The following is a 20,439-nucleotide window of genomic DNA, read 5'->3' as shown; positions in this document are numbered from 1 at the left end:
TGGGAAGCGCAAGTTTCAGAAGGGAGTAGTTAGCTGAGATGATGCCGTGTGTGTGAGAATTGAACAGGTGTGATTGCACAGGTGTGCAACTGGACAGGTGTGTGGAGCAGTGTATGAGTAGTGAGTGTGTGGATCAGCGCGAATGCGCTTGGGGAGAGAAGGGTGCAGGTGGCACCAGGTGTGAGAGCACAGGTGTGCAAGTACAGGTGTGTGGAGAGAGTTGGAGTAAGTGGTATGGAGTGGTGTGCATGGTGCGAAGGTGTGAATGGGGGAAGAGTGGACCCCCATCACGGATACCCGGGGCGGGTAGTGTAAGTGTTAGGTAGAGGGTACAGGTAAATTGTGGTTGGATATTGGCATTTGTGGTGCGGTTGCAGAATGGTGTTGTGGATGGGTGCATTAGTGTTGTGGAAATGGCTGGGCGTGTAGCCTGTTAGTGTGTGTAGTTGGTTGGGCACTCCACCACTGTGAGGATGTCGGCCGGGTGAGGCCGCAGGTGGGCTCTGGGAGCCGGTAGTTGTGAGTGGGGCCCGAGGATCCGGAGGATGGACCCGGGTAGCCCAGTGCCAGAGAGGGCACCGAGTGGGGAGAGCGCCAGAGGGCCTTCCCCAGGTAGTTAGGTTAGGGTAAGGAGCAGGTAAGCTCGGAGGCAACTGCAGTGGTGGAGGTGTGCAGGTGGGTAGACCCGCTGGGAGAGGTACACGCCACAGCCCAGAAATTGTGCGAGGGCACCGGGAGATGAATCGGGGGAGTGAGACCCCAAATTAGAAAGCACCACAGTTTGGCCAATGGGAATTGGTTTTTAGAACCCATAGTGTAAGTTGGCCAATGGATTGGCCGGAGAAAGACCCCGGGTAGTGTAAAGTTGTTAAAGTCATTTAGGAAATAGTTAGGATTGATGAACCTGTCGCACCATACGCAGCCACTTACCTGTGGTGATGATGATGACTCCACACCTGTGTTTTCTTTGTTCTGTGTGCAGGAACTGAGAATTGCTGTGTGGATTGGTGAGACGCATCATGACGTGGATGAGACATTGGGGTGATTCCATCTCTCCCTCCTTAGGAGGGACTGATGATGAATTGGTAATGGCAAATTTTGATGTTCAGTTGGAGATGGCAAATATGGATGAGAGTTGAAAATGGCAAATTTGATTGGTTAGGAGGGAGAGAAGACGAATTTGGTTTATGGGAGGAACGGGGAAGACAGTAGGGACGTTTGTTGATTTGTAAAGTAGATGTTTATGGGTAGTGTTGTGTTTTGTGGATACAGTAAGGGGTAAGGGAGGGGCCATGTAGGTTACCTGGTGGGGGGGGGGGGGGGGGAGCGTACGGTAGGAACGTACCTGTCTCACCTGGTTCCCATGTGCCCCTAGTGTGCATTACCTTGTGTTGCGTGCACTTTTGCGCCCTTACCACCTTACTCACTTGTCTGCTTCTTTTGTCTCCCACCTCCGAGGATCTGGCTTTGGGGCAGAGAGAGAGAGGAGAGAGAGGTGCTGGCTTCGCAGTTGTGGGCCTGCACTTTCGCTGCTTGCTGCCTGGATCGATACACCATATGGACCGCAATGTTGTGGCCACCCACCATGGACCGCAGTTCTTTTGCGGCCAAGCACCACCCATGGATGGACCTATGGGTCAACGTGGCACCTATGCCATACAGGTGAACCACTAATAGTTGGCCCCCTGACGGCCACAATAAGGAAATGGACGCGGTTGGCGCCTTTCTTTATTTTCTAAGGAAGTAAGAAGGCCAAGTGCACCACACGAAGAGCAAGAGACACCTGCAGGGTTAGGGGTTGTTGAATTTATTTTTATTCATTGAACAATGGTGACTGCACCGATTGGTGCTGGGGTGGTGCTTTTGGTGCTTGGATGGGGTGCTCTGCACATTATTAAAGGCCGTAAGGCCACAGAGCACTCGTGGGTTGGTGTATCGATGCTGGCATGCGTGCTCTCTCTCTATGCATAACATCTGCATGTGTTCCTCCAAAAACAGGTCCTGGATCGTAGTGTAAATAGCAGCGTAGTCTTGTAAATAATGCTCCCTACCGGCTGTATGTTTAGTTTGTGAATTCTTTCCGGATTCGGTTATCCTGTGGGTGTGTTTCTGTGAGGAGAAGGGTGCAACGTCGCAGGGGGACATATTTACTCATTTGTGAATATCTGTAAAACTGTCGCACTCAGGGTAGAGTTAATAGTCGAGGGAACTACATCTGAGTGCCACACTAAAATAGGTAAAAATTTATCGGGTCGGGACGCCCCGAGGGTAGAGAAGGGTGCAATGTTGCGGATATGGGACTTGGCCTCAATATCCGCTTGTAAATACTCCCCTATTTCCCCAATACTCCCCAACTATCCCCAATCCCCCATTCCCTAGTCCCATTGCCTGTAAATAACACTCTGTAGAACCGACCTTCCCCTTTTTCCCCCATTAAATGTCGTGCCCAGGTCCACCGCATCTCACGTAGACAACTTTCGGACATCTTGCTAGTTATTCTTAGTCTATGTCAGTTAAGGACTCGTTTCCATTAATTCTGACTCTTCGTTGCACCAGAATGTGATTGTATGGCACCAGTAGTGAGTTTAGGACCTCCCCTTACCTCCTCCCATCTTCCCCATGAAACAACAACTACAACAACAACAACAACTACAACAACAACAACAACAACTACAACTACAACAACAGAGGAGATTGGGGGCGGCGCGGCGCGGGGAGTGTGCGTCCTCACTGCGGCGTGGTTAGCCGCCATTGCCCATGCGCTCCACGGGGTTACCACGAAGGGGCCGGCTGTCAGCTCCTCGTCAGGGGCGGAGCCGGTAACCCCCCCGCACCCAATAAGAAGGGCGGACCGATTCCATCTGGGGCGGAGCTAACTAGCCGAGGGCGTGTCACTCCCCGCCGGATATACGCAGTGACTTACCGGACGTGACGTCAGATGCGCCCCCAGCTTGAGAAGACAAGTCACCACCTCCAAGCGCTGAGTGAGACCTCCCGCATCTTTGGACTGGACCGGGTCGATTTTGCCCCTGAGCCAAGGTGCACCTTGAGCCATCGAAGACCTGCCCCTCCTTGCCATCAATCCCCGTGTGAGTCAGTTTTGTCCCGTTTATCTGTCGTCTGTCGGGGCTAATATAAGAGTGTGTCTAAGTGCCTGCCTTTCTATGCTGTCCCTCTTGTCGTTGTAATCTGACCTTCCGCCCTAATATAACCTCCTCCGGAGGTCTTGAGAACCGTATCCCTGGTGTCGTGTCATTTTAATCCAGCCGTTGTGTCTTTTCCATCATTGATTTAGCATAGCGCGACTCGGCAACGTTCGAGTATAATCGGGTAACTTGTGCGGACACGGCGGCCATTCCGCTCGGCCCACCATAACATCAAAGTCGTGTCTGTAACAATATATATATATATATATATATATATATATATATATATATATATATATATATATATATATATATATATATATATATATATATAATATATTATATATATATATATTATATATATATATATATTATACTAGCTTGGCTCGGCTCACTGCGCTCGCCTCACCACGTGTCGTTACTGAGGAGCAGGCTTATTTTAACTGAGGATAATGACTGCACCTGAGTTGCTGTGTTGTCATGATTTACACCAATCATAATACAAACAATTATTTTGCACAAATTTATTTGTAGTGTTTGTGGTATTACATTTTTATAAGCAATTTAGGTTGAAGATTTAAGGTGGAAAAAAAAAAAATTTCAGAAAAGAACCCCTCAGCGCATACATAGGGGCAGGTGCAGACTGGAAATTTGGGACAATTACACCTCACCACCACATAATTTAAAACACTTCACCCCCACGAAATTTAAAACACTTCACCCCCACGAAATTTAAAACACCTCACCACCACGTAATCCAAAACACCTCACCCCATGTAATTCAAAACACCTCACCACCACGTAATCCAAAACACCTCACCACCACGTAATCCAAAACACCTCACCCCATGTAATTCAAAACACCTCACCCCATGTAATTCAAAGCACCTCTCTCCACCACGTAATTCAAAACACCTTACCACCTCGTAATTCAAAACACCTCACCCCCATCGAATTCAAAACACCTCACCACCACGTAATTCAAAACACCTCACCACCACGTAATTCAAAACACCTCACCACCATGTAATTCAAAAACACCTCACCACCAAGTAATTCAAAACACCTCACCACCAAGTAATTCAAAACACCTCACCACCACGTAATTCAAAACACCTCACCACCATGTAATTCAAAAACACCTCACCACCAAGTAATTCAAAACACCTTATCACCAACTAATTCAAAACACTTCACCACCATGTAATTCAAAACACCTCACCACCAAGTAATTCAAAACACCTCACCACCACATGATTTAAAAACACCTCACCACCACATAATTCAAAACACCTCACCACCACATAATTCAAAACACGTCACCACCAAGTAATTGAAAACACCTCACCACCAAGTAATTCAAAACACCTCACCACCACATGATTTAAAAACACCTCACCACCACGTAATTCAAAACACATCACCACCAAGTAATTCAAAACACGTCACCACCAAGTAATTCAAAACACCTCACCACAACACCTCACCACCACATGATTTAAAAACACCTCACCACCAAATAATTAAAAACACCTCACCACCAAGTAATTCAAAACACCTCACCACCAAGTAATTCAAACCACCTCACCACCAAGTAATTCAAAACACCTCACCACCAAGTAATTCAAACCACCTCACCACCAAGTAATTCAAAACACCTCACCACCAAGTAATTCAAAATACCTCACCACCAAGTAATTCAAAACACCTCACCACCACATGATTTAAAAACACCTCACCACCATGTGATTTAAAAACACCTCACCACCAAGTAATTCAAAACACCTCACCACCAAGTAATTAAAAACACCTCACCACCAAGTAATTCAAAACACCTCACCACCAAGTAATTCAAAATACCTCACCACCAAGTAATTCAAAACACCTCACCACCACATGATTTAAAAACACCTCACCACCATGTGATTTAAAAACACCTCACCACCATGTGATTTAAAAACACCTCACCACCATGTGATTTAAAAACACCTCACCACCATGTGATTTTAAAACACCTCACCACCATGTGATTTAAAAACACCTCACCACCACGTTATTTAAAAACACCTCACCACCACATAATTCAAAATACCTCACCACCACGTGATTCAAAACCACCACAACGTTATTAAAAACACTTCACAACCACGGAAACAAAAGTTTCAGGGAGTCGTTCAGTGACAACACAGACTGCCCAGATGTGTAGAGATATAGATAAATGACTGAACCAGAGTTGCTGTTTTGTCATGGTTTACACCAATCATAATTTAAACAATCATAATGCACAAATGTATTTGTAATATACGTGGTATTACATTTTATAAACAATTGAAGTTGAAAAAAAAAAAATTTCCTAAAGAATTCCCCCCAAAAAAAAACTTGGGAAATTTTTCAAAAAATACCCTTGGGACATACCGACGGGAGAGATAGGTGCATACCAGAAGTTTGGTAGGATTTCATAAAGTTTCAGGGAGTAGTTCAGTGACAACACAAGACAAGACAGTACAACACAACACAGACACTGCACACATATATATATATATAGATGTACACATCAACCACAAACTACAGTATTTTGTACATGGGCATTTCTTTTAAACTCTTTGGAATTGGGCTTGAACGTATCTCAGCCAATTCCAGAGTTTTTGTTTGCATTGAATAAGTATCATATATTAAATACGGTACAAGAAAAGTTAGGTTCGAGTACCGTTTGAGAATAATAGTTGCAATTTTGGGGGGAAAAGTGTTTTGATGAAACATTCTACAAATGCTTGCCATCTACTTTTCCTGTCCTTGCTGCATGAAGTAAAAAAGAAACATGTTTACCCTATTGGCATTATGAAAGAAAGAAGGAGGTGACCATTTTAATATATTATTTAATACATCGTCGAGGCTTGCGGAAGAGCTGGAATTAGTACACTGAATGGACCAGGACACAACAGGACAAAAGGAACAGTTGAGAGAGGAAGGAACACCAACAGCAGAGTTGTAGGCCAATATAGAGGGAGACTTGGACAAACAATGGGTGTGGGACACATGTGGGGCAAGACAGGATACATGGGGTGTGCAAGATGGACACAGAAGGAAACTGTCAGGAGAGAAACTGAAATTTGGAATGAGGGGGGAATGAGTTGTGTTGGGGAGGGGAGGGGGGGGGAGGTTGACGAGGGTAGAGAAGATCGTGGTTTTGGATTGGGGACAATCTGAGATGGCGGTGAACAGCTACCTTGAAGACCAGGAAGGAAGAATGAGATTGAAGAGAATGTGGAAGTTGGTTCCATACGTCGGAGGAAAGAGCAATGAATGAGTGGAGGTGAGCAGTGATCCTGGATTTAGGTCGTTCAACCAGAAGGGGGTTGATGGTTGCCCGTGTATGCCCTGCAGAAACCTGGAAGGGGGACAATATTGTATTGTATTGCAATGTTTGGCCTATCCTCTGTGTATGCTTTTTTCAGTTCAGTTCAAAGGTCTCCAACTTCCCATAAAGACTGACTCATACCCAAATAAAAAGTTGTTAAACAAGTTTATCAACCATGAATGACGTTGGCACACAATTTTACATTCTGAGAATTGGAATCTGTGGTTCTTCGACCACAAGTTCATGGCAAGAATGAAGAAACAATTTCAAAGTTGGCCTTTAGGTTCATGTTTGCATTGCATGCTTTTACAACTCAGTGGCATCTTTCCAAAAGTGTTTGTTTCATTCGAAACAATCTATAAAGCCTCTTGGCGCAAATGACATCAGCCTCTCTGTGGCTTTGAAAACTTCAACCCTCGGATATCAAAGGTAAGGACGGAAAATTTCAGGCGAACCCCACATACCTACCCAGATCCAAAATAAATAAATCAAAGATATTAAAACCCACCATGCCCCAGAAAGTCTAATGTTTCAGTGACAGTTGCCTTCATCAAGCACTGTGTTAGTCCTTGGTGAAAGCCCACCCTGTACAGCCTGAAACATTAGACTTTCTGAGCCATGGTATTTTTTGACAAAACCTCGAGTCGGTTGGGCTTTTGCATTCTTGAATTTGAGCTCTCACATTTTAGATGATAATGGATTCTCCCAAAGAAAAAACTTTATATATATATATATATATATGCCTACTCTTTGCCTGATTCATAAAAATAAACGGTTTACTTATTGTTTCTTGAAAGGGAGGGGGTGGGGGCCCGTGGCTAGACTGTGGTAAGTGTAGTGTGGTCCATGTGTTTTGAGTATCGGTTAAATTGCCATGTAACAGAGACATGTCGGGTTAAGTCGTCGGGTTAAGTCGTTTGTTATACATGACACTGAGGAGGCAGCGTATGTAATTTATAGATAGGTTAGGCTTTAATTTGTGAATGTGAATACCTCACGTGGTAGGTGGGGTTAGTGGGCGAGAACTTCTCACAAAAGAGGGACACATTTGTCTGGCCAGTGTGTGTCAGCCATAGCGGCATAATGTGCTATGGAGATGGAAGTGCCATCAGCAATTATTTTTGTATTGGCACCACCCCCATGGGCAGAGGGGAGGTCTCTGCCCAGGAGGAGGAGAACGAGAGGGACCTCGCTTGAGGAAGGAGGACATAGGAGAGACCTGGATACGAAAAAGAGGAGGCATCGTTGTTCAGTCTAGAGATGCCAAATGCTTAGTGTGGAAGCAAAACTGATCACAGAGTTTTGGAGGGGACCAATTGCGGCTTCGTGTCTTGGGGTGGACCCAAGCTGGGATTACCCTGCGTTTGTGGAGCATGCAGGAAGAGGATGGAGAGCAGACCAGGAGGCGATCACAAAAAGGACAAAAGTGGTACACGAGGCCTGGTTGAGGAGGCAAATTGTCGCTGGCATTCCACACCAAACACCATCTTCATTGTGCTTGTGTTGGCTCTTGGGAGCTATCGTCTCACACCTGGTTTGCGAAGCGATCTATTTTGAGTCTGGCAACCACCCTGCATATCAGATAAAGTAAAGTCTTATCTATAATCGTTTTGTTGCACGAGTGTGATCTGTGGTGCCTTGTGGTTTCGGAAATTGCTTTATTTCCAGTCGTTGTATATAAGTTTTAATATTGCCATTTACCTCTGTGTCCATTTAACTCACTTGGTTTGTTTAGTTTCATTTCGTTTCAAGATGTTTATTACATGTTGTTACCCTCTTCCCTGTTTACTTTACCAATGCATCCATTAAAAGGTAAGAAAACATGTTTCAGCCATCTGTTTTCATGTGTGTTTGCCGCCATTATTTCGGCCCAGTTGAACTGAAAAATCAATTAATTGAATGCATTGCATTAAAAGATCGTTCAGTCCATTTTACGAGACTAAGGACTCGGCGCCGAGGTTTCTGTGTTACCGGGAGCTTCAGACGTGACAATATTGTTGTGGGAATGGCCAAAGGGAAACCAGGCAAAATATGTTATATCCAAAATCTCTCGCATATGTGTTTTGTTTCTGTGTAGAATGATAGGGCACTTGTCAAAGTGTAACCAGAAGCAGAATCATGGGGGAAGCAAGCAGAACCATGGACCACGGAGAGCTACAAGCGAACGCTTATACAGTGGGTGGTGAAAGACAGTCATGGAAGGACCAGTGGACAACAGGCACACAGAGAGTGACGACTCGTATCACACCCTCATCTAGCCAGCCACGTCTCCTTAAACGAGTCCCACATCATGCTCCTGTGCATGGGGCCGCTGACCTGCTCGGAACGTGTCTGCCACATTGTCACCCTGCATCCTATCTACCTCGGGTATTTCAGTCGTGTCTGCCTCTGTTGTGTATCTCCTGTGGCATATTTGATAGGTCCTAAGGAATAATTAATTGGTAGTTGGTAAGGGGTTTGTTATTATCGATTTATCATGTACTGTTGTTGTTTCCTTGTAAATTCCCTCCCCGTGACATTATTACCTTTATTAAATCCACTTTTAGTCTCTGGTGAATTCTGATTGACCTGTTCGCTTCATTCGGTGGCTTTCATTAGTCCTGTTAAGGATTGATTCATTTATATTTTGAATTGGTAGTCCCCACTGCCTATTATAAGGCCTGATTGGACGTTCACATCCCCTATTATAAGGCCTGATTAGAGGTTCACATCTCCCATTATAAGGCCTGATTGGAGGTTGCGGGAAACATATATACATATACATACATACGTACATACATACAGATATATATATATATACATACATACATACATACAGTGACATATATATATATACATACATACATACATACAGATATAGATATATAATATCAAATCCAACCCCCTAACTTGAGGAGGTAGCAGTGGACAAATGGAGTCCCATCACAGCACTTGCTGCATGATCTTCCAGCAATAAGTGTGGCCTGCCCTGCTGATCTGCCCTGCTGATCACCAGTCAGGAGGTTTGTAGCCAGGTATATTAAAATCAACCAAAGAGGAACACTGACCCAATGACATGACGCCAACGTCGTGCACATAAATTATGCCAACAAGTGATATGTTGACGTAATTTATGTGCATGACGTCAGTGTCATGTCATTGGGTCAGTGTTCTTCCTTGGTTGATATAAAAAAAAAAAATATATATATATATATATATATATATATATACATATACAGTCACGTGAAAAAGTAAGTGCACCCCATGTAAAGTTTTGACTTTTTCAACATATTTCAACATACAGCTATTTGATTCTCATTTCAACAATATTGATAGATAAAGGTGATATAATATAACAAATATCATGAGACATTTACATTTTGTAGTCCATTGTATAATTTAAATAAACATAAATGCAAATTTTGCATATGGAAAAAGTAAGTACACCCCGACATTCATCACTACTTCAAATACCTAAAATTAGAATCGGGTGCACCAGCTCAGGTGCAAATGATTAGGGCATCGTCAGAGAGGATCTTGGATGAACCTGTCTTATTTAAACCTCAGACATTTAGTTTGGTTTGCTCTTTGTTGAAGTGTGCGGCGTCACCATGCCTCAATCAAAAGAGCTCTCAGAGGCCTTCGGAAAGAAGGTTATAGATGCCTACGAGTCGCGGAAGGGATTTAAAAAGATCTCCAAACAATTTGAAATCAATCATTCGACTGTCTGGAAGATCATCTACAAGTGGAGAAGATTCCAAACAACTGCCAACTTGTTCAGGCCAGGCCGCCCCAGCAAGTTCAGCCCGAGAGCAGACCGCAAGATCCTGAAAGAATTCTCTAAGAACCCCAGAATGTCATCACGGGAGCTACAGGTAGCTCTTGCCACTGTTGATGTCAAGGTGCACGAGTCTACCATTAGAAAGAGGCTGCACAAATTTGATCTACATGGGAGGTGTGCCAGGAGGAAACCTTTGCTGTCCAGAAAGAACATCAGGGCAAGACTAAAGTTTGCCAATGAACACCTAGGCAAAGACCAGCACTTCTGGAACAGTGTGCTCTGGACAGATGAGTCAAACGTACAGCTATTTGGCCACAGTACCAGAAGACATGCTGGGCGAAAACCTAAGACAGCATTTGACCACAAGAACCTGATACCAACTGCAAAGCATGGTGGTGGAAATATTATGGTTTGGGGCAGCTTTGCTGCATCAGGGCCTGGGCAGCTCACCATCATATAATCCACGATGAATTCTTCATTGTAGCAGAGGGTGCTTGAGGATAATGTGAGGCCATCTGTCGGAAAGTTGTAGCTCAACCGAAGGTGGACCTTGCAACATGACAATGACCCAAAACATACCAGTAAATCCACCAAGGAATGGCTGAAAAGAAAGAAATGGAGGGTTCTGGAATGGCCAAGTCAAAGCCCGGAACTAAATCCCATCGAGATGTTGTGGGGGGATTTGAAACGAGCTGTGCATGCAAGAAACCCCTCAAACATCGCACAGCTGAAATAATTCTGCATGGAGGAGTGGGCAAAAATTTCTCCCAGTCGATGTCAGAGACTGGTAGACAGTTATAAGAAACGCCTACTTGAGGTCGTTTCTGCCAAATGTGGCAATACCACCTATTAAAGCCAAGGGTGCACTTACTTTTTCCACATGTGAAATTTGCTTTGATGTTTATTTAAATTATACAATGGACTACAAATGGTAAATGTTTCATGATATTTGTTTTATTATATCACCTTTATCTATCAATATTGTTGAAATGAAGATCAAATAGCTGCATGTTGAAATATGTTGAAAAAGTCAAAACTTTACATGGGGTGTCCTTACTTTTTCACATGACTGTACCAATTGTTACAGATTCCAGATGACGGCGCTCCCCTTACCAAGGGGGGTTAACCCCTTGTCCTGTATACTGGCCGTCGCCGATCCTGGGGGTATGACGTCACGCCCGGGCAGCGCTGGATAGGGTATTAGGCCTTTCCGTCCTATGACCTAAGTACCAGCGTCTCTCGGTACGCAAGGAGATACTCCCGCCCGTGCCGCAGTGTAATTGATGGATTTGGTTACCAACTCATGGCAAACAGGCACCAGGGAGACCTGCGAAAACATATATAGATCAGCTTACAAATGATACTGGGTGTCTGGTTAATGAACTACCTAATGCCATGAGTGACAGAGATGAATGGAAGAAACGTGTCATGGAATGCCGAGCTAGCCCCCGCTAATTCACCCCAGATCCACCTTGTTTGAAATTCCAACTTCTTTTCTGGAAGTCCTGGCAGTGTCCATATGTTTTATACCTCTCCCACCGCCCCCTTCCCATGCCCCCCCCCCCCCAAAGCCCTCGCCCTCTCTCAGATCTCTCGATGTCTCCATGTCTCTCGGTCCCTGCTCTCAAATGTTGTGTTTGTGTCCTTCCCCCTCTCTCCCCATCTTGTCTACCGCTCCCGATGTTATGTTTTATGTGTCGGTTTGTCTTTCTGTGTGATTAATGTTCGCTCTTTCACGAGCCTCGATCTTGTATACAAAAAAATATATATATATATATATATATATATATATATATGTATGTATCTCTATGTATGTATCTATATGTATGTATATATATATGTATATATAAGTATGTATATATATGTATGTATATATATGTATGTATATATATGTATGTATATCAGACCATCAGAGACTCCTCCTCACTCACCACATTCAAAACATCACTCAAGACCCACCTGTTCAACATTGCATTCAACATTTAACCCACAGCATTTAACCCCTGACTATCTCTTCTCCTTCTCCTTCCTTTTGCTTTGATTATTTACCTGTTGATTTTTGTCTTTTTGCACTTGTTTTTTTTGTACTCTGTCAAAGGGTCTTTTGGCTTCTTGAAAAGCACTATATAAAATAAATGTATTATTATTATTATTATTACTAGGGCGTGCCCGCACGTACGTGCTTGCCCGTACGTGCTTGCCCGTACGTGCGTGCAAAAAAACATGCATTTACATGCAGTAACGACCACAGAACCCCCCCCCTCTATTTACATGAAATGGTTTGGTCCATTCGCAAAGCCAAAGCGAACGACCACAGAACCCCCCCCTCTATTTACATGAAATGGTTTGGTCCATTCGCAAAGCCAAAGCGAACGGCTTGCGAGTACGGTGACCATACCTTGGGAACCACTTGTCCGATTAATTTCAAACCTTGAAAAGGCACATCCTCGGGTCCCCAGCAATATACCTGGCAAGTTTCAAGTATATCGGACCGGTAGTTGTCGAGAAACAGCGGTCACAGACAAACACACACACACACACACACACACACACACAGACACACAGAGATTACTGGAATTATAGATAGACTAGGACGTGCCCGTACGTGGGTGCCCGTGCCCGTGGGTACGTGGGTTACCCGTGGGAGGTAACTGTGATTAGTTTGGTAAATAAATCGCCATAGCTCGGTAACTACTTCTCCGATTACGTGCTTGCCCGTACGTGCGTGCAAAAAAACATGCGTTTACATGCAGTAACGACCACAGAACCCCCCCCTCTATTTACATGAAATGGTTTGGTCCATTCGCAAAGCCAAAGCGAACGACCACAGAACCCCCCCCTCTATTTACATGAAATGGTTCGGTCCATTCGCAAAGCCAAAGCGAACGGCGAACGGCTAAATCGCCATAGCTCGGTAACTACTTCTCCGATTAATATGAAACCTTGAAAAGGCACATCCTCGGGTCCCCAGCAATATACCTGGCAAGTTTCAAGTATATCGGACCCGTGGTTGTCGAGAAACAGCGGTCACAGACAAACACACACACACACACACACACACAGACACACACACACACAGAGATTACTGGAATTATAGATAGATGTATATATATGTATATATAATATATATATATGTATATATATACGTGTATGTACATATATATATATATATATATACTAGCTTGGCTCGGCTCGCTGCGTTCGCCTCACCACGCGTCGTTACAGAGGAACGGGTTTGTTTTAGCTGAGGATAATGACTGTACCTGAGTTGTTGTGTTGTCATGATTTATACCATTCATTATAAAAACAATTCTTTTGCACAAATGTATTCGTAGTGTTTGTGATATTATATTTTAATAAGCAATTTTGGTTGAAGATTTAAGTTGGAAAAAAGAAAACAATAAAAAAAAAAAACCCTCAGCTTTAATCTCAGTCTGCACAGACTTGAGTACCACACGGATGCCTCCTAGTGTTGCTTTGGCTGCATGATTGGGGTAGTTGTCCTTCTGGATCGTAAATATTTGCCACAGTCTAAGGTCTTTTGTACTCTGAAGCAAGTTCTCCTCAAGTATTTGCCTGTATTTGGCTCCATTCATTGCTCCCTCTAACCAAAGTCTCCCAGTCCCTGCTCCTGAAAAGCATCCCCATAGCATGATGCTGCCACCACCATGCTTAACGATAGGGATGGTGTTAGATGGGTGATGAGGTGTGCTTGGTTTTTGCCAGGCATAGTGTTTTGCATTTTTCAGGCCAAAGAGTTCAATTTTTGGTCTCATCAGACCACTGAATCTTTTTGCCCCATGCTCTCAGAGGCTTTTGCAAACTCCAGCTGTGCTGTCATATGCTTTTTTCTCAGGAGTGGCTTCCATCTGGCCACTCTCCCATAAAGCCTAGATTTGTGAAGTGCTGCAGAGACTTGTTCTTCCGGCAGGTTCTCCCATCTGAGCCAATAACTCTGTAGTTGTCAGAGTGGTCCTTGGGTTCTTGGTCACCTCCCTGACCAAGCTCATTCTTGCCCAGTTGCTCAGTTTGGTCAGATGACCAGTTTTAGGAAGCGTCTGAGTAATTCCATATTATTTCCATTCCCTAATGATAGAGGTCACTGTGCTCTTGGGAACTTTCAACTCTCAAGAAATTGTTTTCTGTCCTTCCTCAGATCTACGCCTCCTCACAATTCTATAATCGGAGTTCTACAGAACTGTTCTTTGGACTTCATGGTGGAGTTTCTACTCTGACATGCACTGTCAACTGTGGGACTTTTATATAGAAAGGTTTTTCTTTCTAAATCATGTCCAATCAATTGAATGTCAAGGATGTGTATGTGGCCACAGCTGGACTGCAATGAAGTTGTAGAGACAGGTCAAGGATGATCAAAGGAAATTGGATGCACCTGAGCTCAATTTGTCATGTCAAATCAAAGGGGTTGAATACTTATTGACTCGACATTTCAGATTTTCTTTTTAATTATTTTGTGACAATTTCTAAAAAAAACTTCCACTTTGGCATTATCGGGTATTATGTGCGGATTGGTGACAAAACACCTCGACAGATGTAACACAACAATATGTGAAAAAGTGAAGGGGTGTGAATGCTTTCTGAAGGCACTGAAAAAAAAATATATATATATATATATATATGTATCGTGCATTTACAGTACATTATATATTTTTACCATGTTTTATTTATCCTTCATAACCAGTTCAACAGGACAAATTCCAATGCAGCTGTGACATTGTGAACACACACTAATTCCAGGCAAGCCTCTGTTTGCTCTTGATTATTTTTAAGCTGGAACTTTACTCAAAACAGAAAAACAAACATAATGCACTGGTGCTCCATGAAAGCAGTATCAATTTATCAATAACACACTCAAAGAAAGCACCTGACAATATACGGTCAAGCTTCGTAGTGCCTGCTCAACCATCATAACTTATAGTTCCTCTGCCATTCTGTACCAACCGCTTGAGCTGACTCTTCTAATGAATTGCCTCGGTGATCTTTCCCTTTGGTATCAACTCGTTCTTCCATATTGTTTACCCAAGTGAGGGTATGGTAACATCCCGGTAGGCGTTTGGCAATTCTTACCTCAATCTTGATACAAAGTAGGCCATTCTGAAGGGCAGTAGGATCCACAGCCTAAATCTTTCACCAGCAGACACGACGCACCTTTCGGGTGGAATGCCTTCCTCATGAAGTGGAATGAGAGCACAATCAAATACACCTTCTTGTGAACGCGTGACACGTTGTGTCATGTTGAGTCCTACAAGCTCAAGGGCCAGGTGTGGGAGGGAGACGAACATTCACGAAAGTGTTACACATGAAACTGAACACGAATCACTTACTCTCATCTTTGGTGGAAATAAAAACAATTTTATTGCTTCACCAATCAATGCGTTCAAGTTTCCTGCTTATTAACGACGTTTTTGAAAACTCTCCACCAAAGTAAAGTGGGATGCATTCTGTCATATTCAACAACTGTGTTTACTTTTTACATTTATAACCAGCGATATGTTATCTACCATGCATTGATACACATTAAAAAAAAGAAAATATATTTTTAATTATACCTGAAAAATTCCTTCAAGTTACACCACACTTTTCGACAGAGGAAAATTCAAACAACCATGTCCTCACACAGTACAACAAAACCTGTTAACTGTGGGAGTGGCATGGCAGGAAAGGTATATGTGTGTGTTTGTGAATATATGTATGTAAATATCTACACACACACACACACATATATATATATATATATATATATATATATATATATATATATATATATATATATATATATATATATATATATATATATATATATATATATATATATACAGTCACGTGAAAAAGTAAGTACACCCCATGTAAAGTTTTGACTTTTTCAACATATTTCAACATACAGCTATTTGATCTTCATTTCAACAATATTGATAGATAAAGGTGATATAATAAAACAAAAATCATGAAACATTTACATTTTGAAGTCCATTGTATAATTTAAATAAACATAAATGCAAATTTCGCATGTGGAAAAAGTAAGTACACCCTTACATTTATCACTACTTCAAATACCTAAAATTAGAATCAGGTACACCATCTCAGGTGCAAATGATTAGAACTTCGTTAGAGAGGATCTTGGTGGAACCTGTCTTATTTAAACCTCAGACATTTAGTTTGGTTTGCTCTTTGTTGTTGAAGTGTTCGGCGTCACCATGCCTAGATCAAAAGTGCTCTCTGAGGCCTTCAGAAAGAAGGTTATAGATGCCTACGAGTCTGGGAAGGGGTTTAAAAAGATCTCCAAACAATTTGAAATCAATCATTCGACTGTCCGGAAGATCATCTACAAGTGGAGAAGATTAGAAACAACTGCCAACTTGTTCAGGCCAGGCCGCCCCAGCAAGTTCAGCCCCAGAGCAGACCGCAAGATGCTGAAAGAAGTCTCGAAGAACCCCAGAATGTCACCACGGGACCTACAGGTAGCTCTTGGCACTGTTGAGGTCAAAGTGCACGAGTCTACCATTAGAAAGAGGCTGCACAAATTTGATCTGCATGGGAGGTGTGCCAGGGGGAAATCTTTGCAGTCCAGAAAGAACATCAGGGCAAGTCTAAAGTTTTCCAATGAACACATAGGCAAAGACCAGCACTTCTGGAACAATGTGCTCTGGACAAATGAGTCAAAGGTAGAGCTATTTGGCCACAGTACCAGAAGACATGTTTGGCGAAAACCAAAGACAGCATTTGACCACAAGAACCTGATACCAACGGTAAAGCATGGTGGTGTAAATATTATGGTTTGGGGCAGCTTTGCTGCATCAGGGCCTGGGCAGCTCACCATCATTGAATCCACTATGAATTCTTCATTGTACCAGAGGGTGCTTGAGGATAATGTGAGGCCATCTGTCGGGAAGTTGAAGCTCAACTGAAGGTGGACCTTGCAACATGACAATGACTCTAAACATACCAGTAAATCCACCAAGGAATGGCTGAAAAGAAATAAATGGAGGCTTCTTTAATGGCCAACTCAAAGCCCGGATCTAAATCCCATCGAGATGTTGTGGGGGGATTTGAAATGAGCTGTGCATGCAAGAAACCCCTCAAACACCGCACAGCTGAAAAAATTCTGCATGGAGGAGTGGGCAAAAATTTCTCCCAGTCGATGTCAGAGACTGGTAGACAGTTATAAGAAACGCCTACTTGAGGTTGTTTCTGCCAAAGGGGGCAATACCACCTATGAGAGCCAAGGGTGTACTTACTTTCTCCACAAGTGAAATTTGCATTTATGTTTATTTAAATGATACAATGGACTACAAAATGTAAATGTTTCATGATGTTTGTTGAATTATATCACCTTTATCTATCAATATTTTTGAAATGAAGATAAAATAGCTGTATGTTGAAATATGTTGAAAAAGTCAAAACTTTACATAGGGTGTACTTACTTTTTCACGTGACTGTATATATATATATATATATGTACATCTACATCTATATATATATATATATATATATATATATATATATATATATATATATATATATATATATATATATATATATTGTTACTGATCGTGGTTTAGATGTTATGATGGGCCGAGCGGATGGTCCAACCGCGACCGTTACAGGATCCCTGACTCACCCGATTCACCCAGAACTTTGGCCGGATCGCACCACGGCTGCTCAATGAGGGAAAAGACTAAAACGACGAATGCAAAGAGGAAGACGAAGGCAAAGAAAGGTTTGGAAATACTACTGAATTTATTGACTATTTACACACATAAGCAAAAAGAAAGCAGTCACGTTTATTTACAAGCACATAAGACGCAGGTGACACAGTGCAAATACTAGCTTATACAGACTTAATTAACCCAGGGACAGAACAAACAAAACAAACTCACGTACACAAGAAGGGTGGAAAGGCAGGAGGTGGATGGCTGGAGGGAGAGGAAGGTCCAAGGGGGTCCTGCAGCACAACCGGCGCGTTTAGCAGCCGCCGTTCCTTCACGGCCCTGCTCCAAACCGCTGTTCAGGCCCCCAAGCTGCTGTTGTGGCTGCTGTGGACGTCGCGTGCTTTGCCAGGCCTTGTCCGACTCGTCTGGTCCAACCCTCAACTCTTTCTTGGTCCACTCACTCTTTACCACCGACTCCTCACCGCAACCAACGCAACCACTGACCACCACCACCGACTCCTCACCGCAACCAACGCAACCAACTGACCACCGACTCCACTGACTGACTCTGACGACTCACTCCCGACCAACTCTCTTGCTTCTTGCGTGCGCGCCTTTTATAGCGCCTCCGGAAATTAAGCCGCCGGCCTTCAGGACACGCCCATCGGGGTGCTCACCTCGGCCCTGGTTGGTCACGCGACCCTCTGGCTCCGCCCTTGATGACGACGGACGGGCACGCCTTTCTTCCCCGACTCGAGCACATGTTCAATGGCGGTTTTGGAGGGGAGGTAATTGGTAATCGAGGGTTGGCAATCACGAGAGGGGATGTAAAAGGAAATGGAGATTTTTGGGGATGGGAATGAAAGGGGATCTATTCTCTTTCACTGGTGCAATGGAGTACTTCAATTAATGGGAGACACAGCCTTACCCTAAAACACAGAATAAGAGATAACTATCAAACAGGGATATTCTATTCTTTGGCCGACGTGTATGCTTGTGGACTAATTATGGGATGCCCTTTCACCTTTACACAGCTCCGGAGGCAGGGGGCGCAGAATAAACAATAATAATAATAATAATACAGCACACAATCAAAAAAATACAGTCCTCATCTCCGCAACAATATATATATGTATATATATATATATATATATATATATATATATAGTGTTGCGGTTTTTAGAACCCTCACTTTGTAAATACTTGTAAATATAATATTCCATCATTTAAAAGGTTAAAGGTCGCACCCATAGTTAGTTCATATGCAACACGTAGGACACCATAGGAACTTTAGTTATTTCCTTATTATGTGTCTAGTTAAGGCTGTGTTCCCAATAGTTGAATCTGCGTTGCATCAATTAAATAAGAATAGGTCCCAATCCATTCTGGCCATTTTGCCAACCTCTCTCCCAATTATATTATGCGCCTCTGCTTGCCAGCAGCGTTCGCTGCATTGAGCCTTCGCCAACGCCTTAGCGCTCGCTCCAAACGCCATTGAACATGTGGTCTCAGGCCGAGGAAAAAGGGGGCGGGACACAGAACGAGGCGTGGCCCTGTCAACTCTCCGTCAAGGGCGGAGCTGGTGAGCCCTCGCCAACCAACCAGGGCTGAGGTGAGCTCACTGGCGGGCGTGGTTTCGAAGTGCGCGCATTGATCTGTGAGCGCATTATATAAGCGCGCGCGCAAAGCCCTTTGACGGACTTCTTTCGAGGACTGCGCCATGGCTGCGCCACGGACTGCTTATTGTGAGGACTGCGCAGGGGTCCGTCGATGATACGGACTTGTGAGGAAAGGTGCTGATTGCACGGACTGCGCCGAGAGAGAGCTTGGTGATACGAACATTGTTCGGGTGAGAGAGATAGAGAGAGCGTTGGCACGAGCTACATATTACGTACGTGGCCTCCCAGTCCCCCCCCCCCCCCCCCCCGATATATGTAACGTCCGCTCGTGGTCAACGACAACGACGCGCTGCCGGCCTGCTTCCACCACCACCGCGGCATGAGTCCTTCCAGCCATTCGTTCCTGCCTTCAAGTTCCCCATTCGTGTGAGTCTGCTCGTCGTCTGTCCTCTGTGTTGTCTGGGAAATAAGTTAAGCTTGTTTTAAGGATTTGCTCTGTGTCCTGCTCCTTCCATTTCTTGTATAAATGCCCTTCTTTCATTTCCTCTTATAGATAGAAATAAACCTGTGTTCTTTCCTTACTATGGTTTCCTCTTTCACATCCGATCGTCTTTGTGATTTCCCCCATTGAGTACCTGTGGCACGATTTGGCCAACGCTCAGAATCGGGTTAGTCATTGATAAACGGCTCGCGCCGCAGTTCGCTTCACTCGGCGCAATTAGTCAATTACGCTGCGGCACGAGCGGAAGCATTTCCTCGCTGACGGCCGGTGGTAATACTTAGGTATTAAGACTAATTTGGGCTTACGACCCTACGTACCATCGACCATCAGTGACGTCATACTTCCAGGACTGGGGGAATCGGCCAGTGTAAAAGACAAGGGGATTGA

General features: G+C 43.7%; 2 protein-coding genes across 7 annotated transcripts in view; one reads left to right on the top strand and one right to left on the bottom strand.

Annotated features, from left to right (window-relative positions):
* The window catches only part of KATNIP (katanin interacting protein), a 131,253-nt gene extending 115,747 nt beyond the window's left edge, over positions 1-15,506 (bottom strand). The window contains exon 1 of the mRNA XM_068102874.2: positions 15,350-15,506. The gene's annotated coding sequence lies outside the window, so the exon portion shown is untranslated. The remainder of the gene's footprint in view (positions 1-15,349) is intronic.
* LOC137417105 (solute carrier family 15 member 2) overlaps positions 1-20,439 on the top strand; it is a 450,049-nt gene that overhangs the window by 33,806 nt on the left and 395,804 nt on the right. The window contains exon 1 of one of the 6 annotated variants that reach the window (XM_078785962.1): positions 8,846-8,871. The exons of 4 other annotated variants lie outside the window; for them this stretch is intronic. The gene's annotated coding sequence lies outside the window, so the exon portion shown is untranslated. Of the gene's footprint in view, positions 1-8,845; positions 8,872-20,439 lie in introns of those variants that run through there. One more of the 6 variants, XM_078785956.1, reaches the window with a different exon arrangement.

The sequence above is a fragment of the Myxine glutinosa genome, chromosome 10 (assembly GCF_964187855.1).
Source record: "Myxine glutinosa chromosome 10, kmMyxGlut1.1, whole genome shotgun sequence".
Taxonomy (NCBI): domain Eukaryota; kingdom Metazoa; phylum Chordata; class Myxini; order Myxiniformes; family Myxinidae; genus Myxine; species Myxine glutinosa.
The sequence above is the reverse complement of the archived record's forward strand: the minus strand, read 5'-3'. Positions and strand labels throughout refer to the sequence as shown.